The following is an 18890-nucleotide window of genomic DNA, read 5'->3' on the forward strand; positions in this document are numbered from 1 at the left end:
GCTCTTGGCTGCAGCCAGTTCCAGCCCCAGTCATTGCAGCTGTTCGGGAAGTGAAGCACAGGTAGAATATTCTATCTTGTTTCTCTCTCTCTCTCTCTCTCTCTCTCTCTCTCTCTCCCCCTCTCTTCTCTCTCTCTAACTCAGCCTTCTAAATAAATACAATGAAATCTTTAAAAAGAATTTTAAAAGGAGCCGAGTTCAGCTTAAGTAATGTTACTCTGCTTGCTGACTCACCATGTGATCTGTAGTTGTTTGTGTTCCACTAACCACTACCTGTCAGATGCTGGGCCACTGGGAGCTCCCCAGCGGACTGTGGACTTTAAAAATCGTAAAGCTAGATAAGCCTTCACAAGTGGCTTCTCCCAGGTATTTGTTAGATTGACAAAAAGCTGACAGAGACCTGAGACTTAGGGAGCTAACTAGCCCTTTTCTAAGCCTGTTAATGATCTCCTGGTCACAAAGCCTCTCTCTAGATCACAGCTGCTTCCTGGTGCAGACAGACTTTGAGTGAAACTGTTAAGATATTCAAAGTTGTGGCTCAACTCAGTATTCTACATCTTTTCCTTTCCCTCTAAGCCACTCTCTGCCATTGTGGAAACAGTAATAAGTGGTCAAAAAAAATCTATCCTTCAGATATCCCAGGCCTGTGAGCAGCAACTCTTTCTCTTTCTCTGCTTGACAGGTGAATTCAAGCTACCAGATTTTCTTTTCCAAAAAAATATTCTTATTGAATGAAAGTCTTTGTTCCTTCCAATTAGAGGAGGAAGAGCTGGGAGAGATACACACAGGGTGGTGTGTATGCATTTATGTGTTTGTTCAAGACCTTGTCCAGTTCCCTTCACATTAAGCAAATGTAAGAACTCTTGCAAATACAGAATAGTGTTGGATAATGACTCTCAAATTCACTACATGTTAGGATCACCCAAGAGGTTTTTGACACAAACTAGTATGTGGCCTTTGCCCCAGCCCAGGTCATCAGACTCTCGCAGGCAGGGTTTAGAATCACTGGTGCAATACAATACACTTGGGATTAGTTTGGTTCAATATTAGTTCAAATTCAGCCCTGATACCTCCAAGTGGTTGCAGTTTTGAATGAAATATTTAGCATTATGTCTTCGGGGGTTATGAGGTGGCAATGCCAATTACATTGAAGTGTAAATCAGCTGGGCACCTGACCTGTAGTGGGAGCTTGGTAACTTTGGTTCCTCTCCTGTGGTCTGCCAGGCACTGAGTCAGGTACCAGGGATCACACCAAGATGAGGACAAGCTCTGAACCTACTTACACAGTATCTTCCTTTTGAAGAAAAAAAAACCAGTTTCCTCTGGCAGTCCCAAAAACTTCCTCCAGAGCAGCAATTTCTCACCTTTAGATGTTCATTACTGTAAAACAAACAAACAAACAAAAACCAGTGAGGGGAAGATCTCAAGGATAGTAATAAATTCATCAGGAATAGGGTCTGGGTATCAGTATTTTTTTTAAGATTTATGTTTGTTTTTATTTCAAGTCAGATTTACAGAGAGAAGGAAAGACAGAAAGATCCTCCATCTGCTGATTCTCTTCCCAAATGGCTGCAACAGGTGGTGTTGAGCCAATCCAAAGTCAGGAGCCAGGAGCTTCTTCCAGGTCTCCCATGCAGATACTGTGTCCCAAGGCTTTGGGTCATCCTCTACTGCTTTCCCAGGCCACAAGCAGGGAGCAGATCGGCACCCATATGGGATCCATACAAGGCAAAGACTTTAGCCACTAGGCTACTGTGCCGGGCTCTGGGCATCTATTTGTGTTTTAAAAGCTTTTCACGTGAGTCGAACATAAAAAAGATATAATTCTAAAACAAAGATGCATATTATTAAAAAACAGTAAGTGATCAAAAGACAGATTTTCCTTCCAGTGTTGCCACTTCATATATGACCTTAGATACATTACATATATTATCTCAAATTGAAAATCCAGATATTATTTGGCACAAGGATCAAAAAAGAAAAGGTAAGTGAAAGTAGTCTTTAAATCATAAAGCTTGGCGTCATTTTAGCTCTTATTCCAAGGATGACACTGTCACAGATTAGCTGCATAATTGCTCTGCAACCCTTGCAAGACTGTGAGGGGTCTGGGGTGGGATGCAGGGTTTGGATGTGAGAGTGCATAAGGACATGATGTTGACTGCCTCAGGACTTTGCAATCTTTCTCCAAATAGGAAGAATACATCAAACTTCAAGGCAAATTGAAACAGCAAGTTTCTCACCATCCCAAACAATAATTTATTTGATATGTAAATAGTTGCTGAGACCTCTTATTAAGGCAATATAGTTTCTACTTCCCAAATTGGGCTTCCTCCTGCTTCTGCAATACTGCCCCACTGACAGGTCTTTCAATGCCTTGAAATAGTTCATTATTCTAATCACGCAGGTCCTGGGTATCAGATTTAATTTAGCTGCCTGTGCAGTAGGATACTGGGATATTTTCAAACCTTTAGCCCCTGGCACTGTAAATCAGCCTGAATGTCAGCCAAGAAAAGTATTGAGATGAGAGTTAGCCTTCTGTCTACAAATACCATTCATTATACGGGATCAGAGGTGAAAAAAAACACAATTGTTGTATTTATATCCTACTTTGAGGCAGGTCATAAATACCAAGACAGACAAATCGGAGAGGTTTTCTAAATACAGCTACAGCTCCCCACTGAGCCCAGAGGCCTTCCAAGGCTCTGTGCTGCAGGTTGTCACCACACCAACATGCCATCTAACATCTCTTTGGTCAGCGGTTCTCAGCCTGGGTTGGATCCTCTGTGATTCTGGAAGAAACCAAAGTCTCAGGCCCCATGACAGACTTGCTGAGCCAAACATCTACATTGCAACATGCGTTTCCCACAGGTGATTTCTAGTTATGTTCAAATTTAAGAAGCCCCTGTCTGGCAAAATCATCTCATCACAGCCTTTTCCTGCTACAATCTGCTATAGCTGGGGCAACTGAACCCCCCCCCCAGGCAACCCCTCTGCCTGCTACAATCTGGTATAGATGGGGCAATCTGGTATAGGTGGGGCAACTGAGCCCCAGGCAACAGGAGCAATGGCTTGATTCAGTCAACCACACAGTTACTGACTGGTCCCAGATCTGCTTATTCCAAGAGCAAAGAACTCTTCCTGCCTTGCAACCCAAGCCCTCCTGTAGGCCATTGCTTTTCAAACTGCCACCAAGGTCACAGTGTCTATTACTTATTTTGCATCTTCTTCTGCACTAAGTAGTTTCTCAGACATTATTCTTAACAGACTCACAGCGAAGTGAAATAAAGGAAAAGCTGAAAGAGGCAACAGTGTCCAGAAACTGAAGATGATGGAAAGTACGATTTCCACTGATAAGGGCCCTTTCAAGAAAGCCAGAGAAAGGCTTCAATCTCCAGATTTCTGGTAACCCTGGAAACCTGCACCTCTGTAGCACGGGGCTCCGTTCCTCAAAGGGCTGGGATGAAGATTAGTAACATAATTAGACAGAAGGCAGATGGTACCCTCTGAGAAAGAAATCAATACACACACAGATGCAGAATACCAATGTTGGAATCCTTTCCTGCTGCCAGACCCCGTAGTCCTGTCCTAGCTGGGGCCAGACATCAGGGACTTGAATGACACAGCTCTTCCATCTGGTACTCTTGCTCTACCTGATCCAAAAGCCAAGCGCCAGCAGTCCAGGCTGTGCCAGAGGCTGAAGGAGCAGCACCACGTGGGGCGAGAGTGTTGGAATAGGTATCGTGACCTTAGATAAGTCACTTGCCCTCTCTGCACCTGTTTCCACATCCTCAAAACAGGGGGATCGTGAACCTGCTCAGACTTCATCACAGACTTTTACAGTTCTGACTTAAGTTCATCACGAAGGCCGATGATAAATATCAGTGGCGCTGTAACTCCTAGTTTCTTCCTGACCATGCAGGCACAGACACCTGAGATCCAGTCTCGCACCATCATGCTGGGAGTGCACCAGTGCTGTGCAAAAGCCATCAGCTGCTGGGCTGCTCACCTTGGGGCAAGCTAAGTGCTCACACAAGCTGTGTGGAAAGTGCTAGGAGTAAACTAACAAAATGGCTTCCCCACACCCCAGCTGCAGTGCCTCATACTCCACAACTGGGGCAATATTTCCTCAGCCATTGCTTTGTCATTGGGCAGCTACGACATACAAGGGTTAATTGCACATATTTATGAAGTACAGTGTGATTTCCAATAGTTGTATAGCATTTGTACTGACCAAATCAGCACAAATAGCATTCCTTCTCCCTGTCATTACTTTATTAAGAGCTGTTGGGTTGAACAATGGTCATTTCCCTAGAGGAAGTAACACATTAACAGTTTGGTCACCAGTCATTTTACACTTCAGTCTGAATTATTCCATCCACAATTCCTCAGGTACTCCTCTTAAGGAAATTCCTTCACCAAAAGCTCCAACAAAGGGGAATAAAAAGTAAAACTGATGCTGGGAAAGAATTTTAAAGGCTAAAATTTACCCTGAGAGGAAAGTGTGGACAGGGTATTACAGTAAGATGTAAGATTCAGACTGCCTCAGAGGAGGCAAGATTCTCAAATTAGTGAGCCAAACATTACATACAAGAGTACAAGAGAATTCCGAACCAGTGGTTTGGTACCTTTTCTTAAAGTCTAAAAGGGGCGGGTGGAGGGGGTGGGCAGGCACAATGGCCCAGGGACTAAATCCCCTCCTTGCATGTGCTGAGATTCCATAGGTGTTGGCTTGTGCCCCAGCTGCTCCACTTCCCATCCAGCTCCCTGCTTGTAGCCTGGGAAAGCAGTGGAGGATGGCCCAAAAGCCTTGGGACCTTGCATCCGTATAGGAGACCTGGAAGAAGCTCCTGGCTCTTGGCTCCTGGCTTTCAGATTGGCTCAGCTCAGGCCATCACTTGGGGAGTGAACCGGGGGATGGTTTCTCTCTGTAAACCTGACTTTCCAAAAAAAAATAAAACAAAATTTTTTTTAATGGGGAATGTTTCAGAATTCTTGACTGGTGAAACATGCTACCATCACTGAAGAAAAAGCAGTGAGGGCACAGCACAAACACAGCACAGATAATACACAATGGCTGGTAGACCCTAAGGAGTGCTGCCTCCCAAGCCTATATCTATGTGGATCTTAAAATTGGCCAGCTTGTCCATGATGCAGCCAGCCACTGATCCACGGACACACAAAACTCAGAGTGTTCCTACAATTCCCCTGGATCCCACCCTTGGGCTGAATCCCTGGGCCTCTCCAATGCTGATGTTCCCTTTCATTTCTGACACTCTTCTCCGGTATTGCACTTGACTCCTGAATTGAGATTCCAAAAGTCCATCCTCAGTTGTCTTAGCTCATGGCAATGAAGACTCATCTCCAAATACTTTGGTTCTCCTCCTAATGAGAGGATGAGCAAAGCTTCCTGTTCCAACTGCAGAGTAGCCATGGCTCATGTGGCTAACAAAAAAGCGGGCAGTAGTGTCACTATGAAGCAGGTGTGGGTTGCCATCTTTCCTCTCTCCCTTCCAACCAATAATAGGACAGGATCCCGGAAGAGGCTGCTTCGGCAGCCAGTCCCAGCACAGAGATGTGGGGGAGCAGAGTTTTAGCTGGCCCATATTGGACAGACAAGTGAGAAATAAGCCTTTGTCACCATAACTGGGATTTGAGAGCTTTGTTTGCTACATGTAATAAGGACTCACATGTCCTTGGACTCCTATTGATAACACAGCCTCAGGCAGGCCAGCCGACTCTTTGGTTTGACTCCTGTCCCAACATGCCACCATCTTCAGAAAGTGCGAGAACCCCACCAACCGGGGAAGAACTCCATGTACTCTATTGTGATTTCAGTATGAGGGCAGTAGTGTGTAACGTTCTCTGCTGCTTGATTTCACCAGTCTTTCTGAGTGAAGGCTTTCAACAAAGCTCATTCCAGAATCCCCGTTGGATTCCCATCATTATCACGGGAGAAGACCATGGTGGACAGGGAACTCTTCCAGATCTTGTAAAAGCAAATTATTCATCTGGCTGACACAGACTACTCATCTAGGAAATTATGGAACTCTATCCTGTGCTACAAAATTGAATTTCTAAAAACCCAGCAGCTATCATTAGAGGTGTTGCTTTCTGTGTCAAATTTTCTTCAAGTATGGATTTTCATTCTTCTCTTTATCACTTTCTCAGCCATGGAAATAAGGTGGCAAAGTCAAAAGAAGCCTGCTCTCCATTCTGACACACGTAGATTCTTATTGTAATACATTCAGTGGTGCCACCTTGGTGATGTTTTCACCCTCCTCATTTCTAAGTGTAGGACAGCTGTGCAGAGATTGCCCTTAGGGGACAGCGTGTGTCAGACTCTGAGGACAGAGATCCCCAGAAGTGACTGTTCCCTGCTATCATGTTTCCAAACCTTGGATTGCCTCCTTCCCGATAAAGAGAAATTCCAAGAAGAAAGATGAACAGTTTGGGAAGGCATTTGTCTCCTTAGGCCAATGTCAAAGTAGTATGGTGTTTCCCCTTCTACCCTCACATCCACATGCTGGCACACACAGATGCATTGATCTAATATGATCAATATCATTTGCCACTTAAGGGTCTATCATGAATGAAAAGACTTGAAATTGTCAATCATACAAAATATTTGGCACCACTTATTCTTTCTACTTTTTCACTCTTTGTTCTTCTGTACCTGTGTCGATCCTGTACTCATTTGTGGCAATCATAAAAAGGGTGAAAGTGAATGAATGATGACGCTCTGTGTGTGTGTGTGTGTGTGTGTGTGTGTGTGTGTGTAACCCTGAGCTCTTCAGAAGATGAGTGTTACTTCGAACCAAATGTGTTTAAAAATGCATTCTGTTAGGATAAACATTCTGCAGAAGAGATCCTGTGTCTCCCGGCTAGTTGCTGTTCATTGTTCTTTAACTTGGCTATGCCCTGAGGGGTTCAGCAAGGAACAGACCAATTCTGCTGTGCTGGCTGGTTTTTCTCTGTGTTCAGGGTGTACACAATTTATTAGCAGGAGTTACAGCCCATTCAGTGACCTAAATTATACATGAAATCACAATAAAAATTTTAAAAGGTAACTACCATCTCTGCCCACATTCTGTTTTGTAGAATATAAAAAATAACAAGATTTGGGATTTACTCTTCAGCAGACCCCAGGTCTTCTCCTTATCTGGTCTTATCCAACCAAATATCTCCCTTTCAGCCAGAGTGAGCCTTCCTCATGCTTTCACCCAAAGCCTGGGATTGGATGCACAGGTCTGTAGGAGGATCTCAGTCTGGAACCTGAGTATAAAATCTTCTTTACTGGGCCTGGCATGACAGCTCAATGGTTAAATCCTCACCTTGCACATGCTAAGATCCCATATGGACACTTGGCTCTTGTCCTGGCTGCTCTACTTCCCATCCAGCTCCGTGCTTGTGGCAGGAAAAAGCAGCAAAGCATGGTCCAAAGCCTTGGGACCCTGCACCCACTGTGGGAGACCTGAAGAGGCTCCTGGCTTTAGCTCAGCTCCAGCCATTACGACCAGTGGACGGAAAAGTTTCTCTCTTTTTCTCTGTTAAATTTGCCTTTCCAATAAAATAAATGAATCCTTAAAATAAACAAATCTTAATATTAGCACAAGTCCTCATTTTTAATTGCTTTTGGAAGCCCAACGTGGTTCTCCCTTCCTGAAACACATAAATTAATGTATCAAAGTACTGTGCAAAGTGTGCTCTCTTGCTACCTGCCTCAAATGCTGATTTCTGGGCTCTTTTATTTTAGATGGGGATGGATCAGACTATTAAGAGGGAAGCTCAGCAACTATTGTTTTTAAAAAAACTCTTCTTTTTTTAAAGATTTATTTATTTTTTATTGCAAAGTCAGATATACAGAGAGAAGAGACAGAAACAAAGATCTTCCGTCCGATGATTCACGGCCAGTGCTGAGCTGATCCGAAGCCAGGAGCCAGGAACTTCTTTCTGGGTCTCCTACGCAGGTGCAGGGTCCCAAGGCTTTGGGCCGTCCTCAACTGCTTTCCCAGGCCACAAGCAGGGAGTTGGATGGGAAGTGGAGCTGCTGGGATTAGAACCAGCACCCATATGGGATCCTGGTGCCCATATGGGATCCTGGTGCATCCAAGGCGAGGACTTTAGCCACTAGGCCACCGCGCCTCCAGCCACTGACTGGTGAGAATCCTGGGAATGCTGGCTTGGCACCTGGCTCCTGAAGTCAGCTAGATCTGACTTTGAATCCTTGCTAGCTATGCAATTTTAGGAAAGCTACTTAAGTTCCCTAAATCTCAACACTCCTGCATCTGAAAAACCACTCATGGTTTGTTGGGAAGGACAAATGAATGAGATGAAGCATGTGAAGCCATGCTTCTTAAACACGTGCATGTGCAGTCAAATCACCTGGGGACCTTGTTAAAATGCAAATACTGATTCAGTGAATGTAAACTGGAGCCTGTGATTCTGGCTTTTGTTAATGAGCTCCCTGGTAAAACCAACGCTCTTAGTCTTTCGTCCATCTTTTGAGCAGTTTCTAGATAGATAGTAAGTTTGTAACCATTGTAGCTTTTCATTATTCAGCTAGGTGACAAGGGGAGGAGAGTATGCAGTGATTTTAAACCCTCATCATCCACTAGGATCACACATGATTGCTTTGAAAAAGGCAGATGCCTAGACTCGTAATCTCTGAATATCCTGATATGGTGCCATTGAAGCAGAATCCTGGAATCTACCTTTTTTTAAGTACTGCAAGTATCTAGAATGGAGATTCAGTGGATCTACCAATATGTATAAAGGAAAGAAAAGGAGCTTTCATTGAGCCATCTCAGATGGGGCCACAACACCCGCTGGCATGGGATCAGTGGCACTCAGCAAGATCTGGTGCTGGGAGCAGGCCTGGTAAAAGAACTTAAGGGACTCTCCTGCTGGGCTGCTGCTTCTACTAGTGAACATGAGAGCTGGGTCTGGAGCAGACCAGGTTAGGCTAGGCTGCTGCACCAGCTGGCAAGTGCCAGGAGTGGGTACAAGTCACGTCAGCCTGTACTGCAATACTCCCTGTCAGGTGTATGATCTGGGGCTGGGGACACGCGTGGCAGGGGAACTGTGGGCACTCCCCTGCTAGGCTATACTTACCACTGGTGAACACCAGAACTGAGGCTGGACAAGGTGATGGCATATGTGTAGGTCGGGTCTGGGGGTAGGTCAGGCTGAGCTAAGCTACAGCACTTATGGATATGCATAAGAGCCAGATGGGAAGCAGGCAAGGCTAGGCCACAGCAGAGGCTGGCACACATAAATACCCGGACTGGGGAGAGGACTGCTGGGGTATTATTAGGGACCATAGAACCCGCTGGTATGTGTAAGATATGCGACTCAAACACAACTGACCAGGCTGCTGCATTGACTGCTGCAGGTGGCAGACTAAATCTGACCCTATACTGGCTGGCCCCCACAGGAGTCAGATCTGATTACCCAGGCCAGGTGTCTCTGAGGACTCCCCAACTTGACCACTAGGCTCAGGTCCCAGCCACCACAGAAAATCACAGGCTGTGTGGTCCGACCTTAGAGTGCATGTATCAGGACTGGGCCTCCTCAGTTACTAATGCCTGTGCAATAGATAGCATGTCCAGATGCACATGGCAGACATGACAGCCAACTCATCTAAGCCAGCAGGGCATGTCAACTGCCTCATCAGAGGATAGAAAGCCGAGTAGGTTGGGCAATTTCTAGTAGCATGTTCCTGGATCTGTGGATGCACTAAGGTGGACTGTGTCAACCAACAGACCTTGGGAAGATTTTTCTTAACCCTGGAGCAAAGAAGAAAACAATAACTTCTCAGAACTATCAAAACCACTAAAGTTATACCCTTGCAACACTCTTCCCCACATTGAGGTCTCTAAAATGTCATCAAAATCGGGCCCGGCAGCATGGCCTAGCGGCTGAAGTCCTCGACTTGAACGCCCCGGGATCCCATATGGGCGCCGGTTCTAATCCCGGCAGCTCCACTTCCCATCCAGCTCCCTGCTTGTGGCCTGGGAAAGCAGTCGAGGACGGCCCAATGCATTGGGACCCTGCACCCACATGAGAGACCCGAAAGAGGTTCCTGGTTCCTGGCTTCGGATCGGCACGCACCGGCCCGTTGCAGCTCACTTGGGGAGTGAATCATCGGCTGGAAGATCTTCCTCTCTGTCTCTCCTCCTCTGTATATCCGGCTTTCCAATAATAATAAAAAATCTAAAAATAAATAAATAAATAAAATGTCATCAAAATCAAAGGACCATCCTCCATCCCCAGGGTGGTGATGTAGTTTGAGAGCAAAGAGTGGTCCCCTCCCTCTCCTCTGCGGACACAAGAGGAAAAAAACAGAAAAACTGAAACATCTGCCTGCCACGTTCCTCTACACCTGACCTTCGCTCTCAACTATGTAAACAATACTAAAAATAAAATTTTTTAAAGAGAAAATAAGCTTTAGAGCTAAACAGACTTGGGCATGAATCCTGGTTTTGTTACTTTCCAGCTGTAACCTGGAATAGGCTGCAGGACTCCTCTAAGGCTCAGTCTTCTCTTCAGTAAGAATGGGCTAATCCCATCTGCTCTGACAAGCAAGGACTGAATAAGTCAACATACAGGCAAGTGCCTTCCAACCTCTGGGATATGCAACAAACAGAAAAATCTAAGGACCTTCAAAGGAAGGTTTAGGAGTTGGTGTTAAGCACAGCTGGTTAGCTGGAACACCGGCATGGGAAGTGGAGCTAGTTTGACCAGCTAGTTTGACTCCTTGTGGCTCTTCTTTCTGCCCACTCCTTGCTGAAGTCCCTGGGAAAGCAGGAGAACATGACTCTAGTGCGTGGGCCCTTGAACCCATGTGGGAAACTCAGATGAAGTCTTCGTCTGGCCTAGCCCTGTCTGTTGCAGCAAATGGAAGGCACCTCTCACTTTCTTTGCAACTTTGCCTTTCAAATAAAGAAAATAATAAACTTTAAGGGTTATTTCTTTTCATTTGAAAGGCAGATGTGTACAGAGAGAGGGATCTTTTATCTGCTGGCGTACTCCTGTATGGCTGTGGCTGGAGCTGGGTTGATCTGAAGCCAGGAGCCTGAAGCTTCCTCCAGATCTCCCATGTGGGTAGAGGACCCAAGCACTTAGGTCACCTTCAGTTGTCCTCCCTGGCCATAATCTGGGAGCTGGATTGGAAGCGGAGTAACCGGGACTCAAACCAGCTCCTATATGGGATGCTGGCACTGCAGGCAGATTAATGTGCTATGCCACCACATCTTCTCTCAAATAATAAATTTTTGAAGGAAAAAGATTTAGGGGCTGGCGCCATGGTGTAGTAGGCTAAGCCTCTACCTGTGATACCATCTACACATATGGGCACCAGTTCATGTCCCGGCTGCTCCACTTCCCATCCAGCTCCCTGCTTGTGGCCTGGGAAAGCAGCAAAAGACAGCCCAAAGCCTTGGGACCCTGCACCTGCATGGGAGACCAGGAAAAAGTTCCTGGGTTCAGTTCAGCTCAGCTCCAACCACTGCGGCCACTTGGAGAATGAACCAGCAGATGAAAGCTCTCTCTTTCTGTCTCTCCTTCTCTCTGCAAATCTGCCTTTCCACAAAAAAAAAAAAAAAAAAAAAAAAAAAAAAAAAAAAAAAAAAACTTTAAAAAACAGGAATAAATCCTTTTTTTTATGTCCTGGTTTGATGAGGGGATAAGTGGGAGTGTCGTGGTGAAGAGTCCTCAGGTGAAGCTTTGCGGAATGTTTTTGCTGTTATGGCTTCAGGTGCATTTTTCAAAGCACTGTCCAGTAGGCAGATGTTTTCATTCTCCGGTTCCACAGAAAGCCAACAAACAAAATGCCCCAGGCATTGTAAAAACTGCCAAGCAGGCCGCTTCTGGTGTTTCTGGATGGCTCCTTCCTCTGGGGAGTCTCAGCCCTGACTGTGCTGTGTGTTCAAGGTCTCCGGTGAAGTCCCTGCTCTTGGATGGAATGCTGCAGGATCATGATCTGTACTTGTCTAAAATGCTCTTAGGAGGCTCTGCCCCTGCCTGCCACTGTGTGGAGTTCACCAGTTTGGCACCCACTGAGCAGAATGTTTGCTCCACTCTATTTTTTCCGTTGCAAAGATTGGTCCATAAGCTGAGCCAATGGACATGTCATTGAGGTTAATCATCCGTCCTTTTCAATTACGGCATGAACAAGAGGAAAAATTTTTTTCATTTAAATGGATGGTGATGATCTGTTGTGTGGCCCTCATCTTCAACATCAACTTGTCCATCCTTGAAATGAATCATCCATTTGAAAACTGCTGATTTTGGCCTGGTGCAACAGCCTATTGGCTAAATCCTCACCTAGCATGCACTGGGATCCCATATGAGCACCAATCTGTGTCCCAGCTGCTCCATTTTCCATCCAACTCCCTTCTTGTGGCCTGGGAAAGAAGTAGATGGTGGCCCAAGGCCTTGGGACCCTGCACCTGCATAGGAGGCCTGGAAGAAGTTCCCAGCTCCTGGCTTCAGATTGGCTCAGCTCTAGATGTTGCAGTCACTTGGAGAGTAAACCAGTGGACAGATATTTCTGTCTCCTTCTCTCTATATATGTGCCTTTCCAATATATAACCTGAATATATATTTATATATATATGAGAAAATGGATATATATTCATATATATAAAAAGAAAACTAATTTTGTTGGGTGTTTGCTGTCCAGCAGTGATGAACTTGGTACAGGCACCCAATAATTACACACATGGATGACTAATAGCCAAGGTCTTATAAAGATCGAGGGTCATGTAGGCGCAAGGCAGGAGGGTTTGAGACAGGATGTGGTCTATGTGCAGGCATGCAAGGATGTCAACCAGTAGATAATGTGCTCTTCTAGCAGGCTACTGATAATTGAGCCGTATTCAGGAGAAGCAGTACCTCTCTAAACCTCAGGATTAGGGAGTTTCTAGTCTGTGCGTTTCCATATCAACTGCTCCCTGAGCATTCTCACAGGACTCCAGCCAGCTATGGCTCCACACTGGCAAGGCCGCCCAAGGTCCTCTCTTGATCAATTGTCTTCCTGCAGTTGGGCTGTTGTTCTCCAAAACCTTTTGTAGATATCAATGATTTCACCATCCTTCCACCCAACTTTCATCATAAGTTTGATGCTTATTCTTGTTTCAATTTTAGCAGACTTCATATCACTCTGATAGGAACTCTTCACATTTATTTTCTATCCTCCTAGTACCTCATATCTAATCCTGTTCAGATATTTTTAGCTAGTATGTCTTTGGATGCAAAAAATTTCCAAACCTGGGATTGGTACAGTAGGGTATCAGGTTAATCCTCCACCCTATGGTGCCAGCATCCCATATGGATGCCAGTTTGTGTCCCGACGGCTCTACTCCAATCCGACTCTCTGCTTACAACCTAGGAAAGCACTGGAGGATGGCCCATGTCTCTGGGACCCTTCACCCGTGTGGGAAATCCAGAAAAGTCCTGGTTTCTAGCTTCGAATCACCTCAGCTCTGGCCATTGTGGCCATTGTGGCCATTTGTGGTCTTCTACCAGTGGATGGAAGATCTTCCCTCCATCTCTCCTTCTCTCTCTATAAAAACCTGTCTTTCAAAAATTTTTTCTAAAACTGTGCAGTGTTTTTTTTTAATGAACTCTGAAAACTTCAGCTATTCTATTCATACAAGAACAATTAAGATGGATACAAAGTCAACAAAATCTCGGGATAGTTAGTATTACAACATTTCTAGTAACAAGAACTATTAACAAATAATAGCAGCAACATTATTTGATGCTCTTTCTAGTTGTGACTAGAATTGTCAGTGCTTGAGGCTGGAGTGGCAGTGTAGCACATTAAGCCACTGCTGCAATGCCAACATCCCATTTGTGTTGGTTCATGTCCTGGGCACTCCACTTTCATTCCAGTTCCTGCTGGTGTGCCCAGGAAACCAGCAGAAGGTGGTAAAGGGACCTGTGCCCTGTAGATACAGATGCAGCTTTTGACTTGAGCCCGGCCCCACTCTGACACTTGTAGCTACTTGGGGAGTGAGCCAGCAGTTGAAATAATTGTTCCTCCATTTGCTCTAACTCTGCTTTTCAAATATATAAATCCTTTTTTTTAATTTTTAAAATCATACTCTCCAATTGTTTTAATGTCTAAAAAGCAAATGAAGAACAATATGAGTTGTACATTGAAGTAGAATAAAAGAATGGGTATTTTCAAGGTCAGAGTCAATTGCTCAGGCCCAGCTTTGGACAGAAAAGTGAACAATAACCTGGGCATTCTGTGAAAATGTTCATCTGGAGATGAGGCCCAAGACGCTCCGTTTCTGGCAAACTCTCAGCAGACACCCACGTTGCCCGTCTACCAACAGCCCTGTGATGAGTGAGCACTGGGGATTCGGAGCTCCAGGGCCAGGGCAGAATCAATACCTCCATACACCTTAACATCTGTGGCACCACAGATAACTACCCTCGTTCATCCTGTTCCTGTTGGGACCAGATAATGTTCATTATGTACCTGAGGTTATCTTTAGTGCCTGGTGCACTCACGTGTGAGCCTGGAAAGGAATACACTCACATTGCTTGTGCCTAGATTAGGAACTAGTGTGTGATATTATGTCAGCCAATACTGCTCTGAGAAGGAAAGCAAAATACGATAGCTGATTGACATATGCACATATGGTTCTGCAAGCTGAGAAAGGTGTCTGCATAAGCCTTTTCACTTCCCCAGTATTGTGTAGTCGTATTGAGCTGCACGTCTCTCCCTGGAGGAAAACCACATGAGTGAGCAGCTTCTAGGAGTGACACAGTGTTCTCCCTCTGGTCCCTGCTTTACGCACAGAGGTTTGTGCAGAACTGACTTTGTCACTCAGCCTTCCTTGGATTCCCCCGGCAACTGGTTTCATGGCATTTTCTCTCAATGTAGTATTTGTACTTCCTAGATTCGGGAACTATCCATTCCTGGGCCAGGAAGTCCTATACCATTTCCTTCTATCTGAACTCATGATACAAGTTGTTAGAAAGACCCTTATTTACAAGAAAAGAACCTGATTAATAAACATGACCGAGAAAGCCTGAGTAGGCTCAACAATCAAATATTCACTACATAAGCATATTCTTATCAGGAAATTAAAAAACGCAAGGGAAAAAAATGAATTAATTTGCATAAAAATTTCAAACTTCTTTGTGCAAGCATTAAAAACAAGGCTGAAAAACAAATGGCGAATTGAAGGAGGAAAAAAAATTAATTTAAACATAGACTGGGGGCTGGCACGGTAGCAGAGCATGGCTCAAGTCCGTGGGCCCCTCGCCCACATGGGAGACCTGGAAGAAGCTCCAGGTTACTGGCTTTAGATCAGTATCAATTTGGGGAGTAAACCAGGAAGTGGAAGATCTCTCTGTGTGTCTTTCCTCTCTATAATTTTACCTTGAAATAAAAATAAATTTTTAAATAGAGATTGAACAACAGTAAGTCAATAAGATAAAGAACCACAATCAAAAATAGATAGAAAACATAATCTAGAAATTTGAATGACCTATATACAAATGGTTGATAAATATATATACATATATCTAAGTAATTCCAAAATATCAATAAAAACTAAATATTCAGATAACTGAAACATCAAAATTGCTTTAAGGATTCCTTTTGATCAGAGTTGGAGCATGAACCTGTCATGCATTCCTTTTTATTTTAATAGTTTTATTCATTTGAACGACAGGTTTACAAGAGAAAGAGGAGGAGGAGGAGAGAGAGGGAGACAGAGAGAAAACTGGCTTTATCGTTTGCTTTTGAAGCTGTCGGCGTTGGGCCCAGGAGAAGCCAGGAAGCTAAAACTCCACCCAGGCCCCGCCCCCGTGGGAGCCAGGGCCCATGTATGTACTTGGGCCATCCTCCTCGCCTCTCCCAGACACGTGACCAGGGAGCTGGGCAGGAAACAGAGCAGCTAGGGCTCAAATCTCTGCTCTGATATGGGATGCCAGCATTGTAGACAGAAACTTAGAACACTGCACCACAACACCAGCCCCACTGTCACGTATTCTTTTGATGAGAATATCAATTGGACAATGAGCTCAAATATGTCTTCAATATTCTTAGCTTTAGAGTAATTCCACTCCCAGGAATCCACGCCAAGAGGGTAATTTCACTAGATGAACATTCATTCGTTCAGCAGATACTTATTGCGTGAGGCATTAAATTCGATTTTAGGGCTAAATAACTTACAAAGATTTATTTTATTTTTATTGGAAAGTCAGATACACAGAGAGGAGGAGAGAAAGAGAGGAAGATTTTCCAACCATTGCAGTCACAATGGCTGGAATTGCACCGATCCAAATCAGGAGCCAGGAACTTCCTCCAGGTCTCCCATGCAGGTGCAGGGTCCCAAGGCTTTGGGCCATCCTTGATTGCTTTCCTAGGCCACAAGCAGGGAGCTGGATGGGAAGCTGGGCCACTGGGATTAGAACCAGCACTCATGTGGGATCCCGGTGTGTACAAGGCGAGGACTTTAGCCGCCAGGCTACCGCACTGGGCCCAAGGGCTAAGTAACATCTAACAAAATAGCACAAAATTTAAACATCTCTGCCTTCATTTCAATCTTTTTTCCTTTAAAGTCGTACTATTTATTTTGATTGTAAAGGCAGATTTACAGAGAGAAGGAGAGACAGAGAGAAAGAATTTTTATCCACTGGTTCACTCCCCATGTGGCCACAAAGGCCAGAACTGAGCTGATCTGAAACCAGGAAGGAGCCAGGAGCTTCTTCTGGGTCTCCCTCACAGGTGCAGGGTCCCAAGGCTTATGGGATACAAGCAGGGAACCGGATGGGAAGTGGAGCAGCCAGGTCACGAACCGGCACCCATATGGCATGCAGGCATGTGCGAGGATTTGGCCACTGAGCCATCACGCAGGGCCCAAATCTCTACCTTCAGGGACAATACTGTATAGCCAGGGAAGCCAAATGACAACCTTTCTTATTTGTTTGGTTTGATTTTTTTGTTTTTGTTGTCATGTATATTTTTGGTGATTAAGAAAATAAAAACAGCTGAAGCAATAGAAAACTGGATGTGCTGCCCTGCCAGGTGACTACGAATGGTGTCTCAACAGGACACACATGGGCAGACAAGAAGAAAGCATGGAGTCAGGGCATGGAGCTACCTGTGAGAGGACGGCTCCAAGAGCAGGGAAGAGCAGGAGCAGAGGTGGGGCTTGCTGCTGGGACTAAGAACTGGCGAGCAGGGCTCTGAACCTGGAGCAGAGAGGGAGGGCTACAATGGTAGAAGCTGAGGCTGGTGTTGGGAGAGGCACCTGAGACCCTGCAGAGCATTCTCAGCTTCGGTGACACCAGTGGGGTGGGACTTCCAAGGAGACAGACACAATTGGCAGGTGTTGAGCACAGTACTGATGGGCTATGACTGGACTTTACAAAGACTCCCTGGCTTCTGTGGCAAACAGGCTGGAGACAGGCTAACGTACAAACAAGGACAGCTTGGGAAGGAATGCTGCTGATGACCTGAGACACGCTGGAGAGAGGGTCACAGTGCTGCTATGAAGTGGTGTCTTTCCAAAAAGGTATTTTTATTTTTTCTTTTTAAGATTTTATATTTATTTTTATTGGAAAGGCAGATATACAGAGAGGAGGAGAGACAGAGAGGAAAATCTTCCATCTGATGATTCACTCCCCAAGTGAGCGCAACGGCTGGTACTGCGCCGATCAGAAGCCAGGAGACAGGAGCTCTTCCGGGTCTACCACAGTGGGTACAGGGTCCCAAGGCTTTGGACAGTCCCCAACTGCTTTCCCAAGCCACACGCAGGGAGCTGGATGGGAAGCGGAGCCTCTGGGATTAGAACCGGCACCCATATGGGATCCTGGCGGGTGCAAGGCGAGGGCTTTAACCACTATGCTATCGCGTTAGGCCCAAAAAATGTATTTTTCTTAAAGAGTGATAGAGAAGGAGGGATCTTCCAACCACCGGTTTACTCCCTCAATAACCACAAAAAATGGCAAGGAATGGACCAGGGTAAAGTCAGGAGGCAAGAGCTTCATCCGTGTCCCCAACATAAATGCAGGGGTCCAAGTACTTCGGTCATCCTCTACTGCTTTTCCCAGGCTATTAGCAGGGAGTTAGATTGGCAGTGGAGCAGCTAAGATATGTACTCCTCTCTGTGTATCTGACTTTCCAATTAAAAAAGAGGAGGAGAGACAGAGAGGAACATCTTCCGTCAGTTGATTCACTCCCCAAGCAGCCACAACAGCCGGAGCTGAGCCAATCTGAAGTCAGGAGCCAGGAGCCTCTCCCACACGGGTGCAGGGTCTCATGGCTTTGGGCCGTCCTCAACTACCTCCCAGGCCACAAGCAGGGAACTGGATGGGAAGCAGAACCGCCGAAATTAGAACCGGCACCCACATGGGATCCCGGCACGTTCAAGGCGAGGACTTTAGCCACTAGGCTACCGTGCCAGACCCTAAGTGGCTGCTTTGTTAGACAATTTGAAGGCAAGCCATCTTATCTAGCTCCAAAATCCATCCGAGAAATCAAATTGGGGCCAGCATTGTGGTATAGTGACTAAAGCCCCACCCATGACATAGGAATCCCATATTGGCCAGGGGTGCATGTCCCAGCTTCTCCACTTCTGGCCCAGTCCCTGCTAATGGCCTGGGAGAAAACAGCAAAAGATGACTTAAGTACTTGGGCCCATGAATCGACATGGGAGATCTCAATAAAGTTCTTGTCTCCTGGCTCCTGACTTCAGGTTGGTTTAACCTTGCCATTGCCCTTTGCTTGGGAAGCAAAGTAGCAGACTGAAGACTGTTCTCTCCCCCTCTCTCTGTAACACTGACTTTCGAATAGATATTTTTTTCTGAAACACACACACACAAAAGAAGGGAGACCATCTGAACTTTAAGGCAGAGCAGAC

The 18890-nt window shown here is 45.5% G+C and overlaps 1 protein-coding gene across 1 annotated transcript in view; it reads left to right on the top strand.

Moving 5' to 3' along the window:
- The first annotated feature begins 1317 nt into the window (after window positions 1-1317).
- Window positions 1318-18890, top strand: part of CEP295 (centrosomal protein 295) — an 83672-nt gene continuing 66099 nt past the window's right edge. Inside the window, exon 1 of the mRNA XM_058662308.1 lies at window positions 1318-1372. The gene's annotated coding sequence lies outside the window, so the exon portion shown is untranslated. The remainder of the gene's footprint in view (window positions 1373-18890) is intronic.

Source organism: Ochotona princeps, chromosome 4, assembly GCF_030435755.1.
Source record: "Ochotona princeps isolate mOchPri1 chromosome 4, mOchPri1.hap1, whole genome shotgun sequence".
Lineage (NCBI taxonomy): Eukaryota > Metazoa > Chordata > Mammalia > Lagomorpha > Ochotonidae > Ochotona > Ochotona princeps.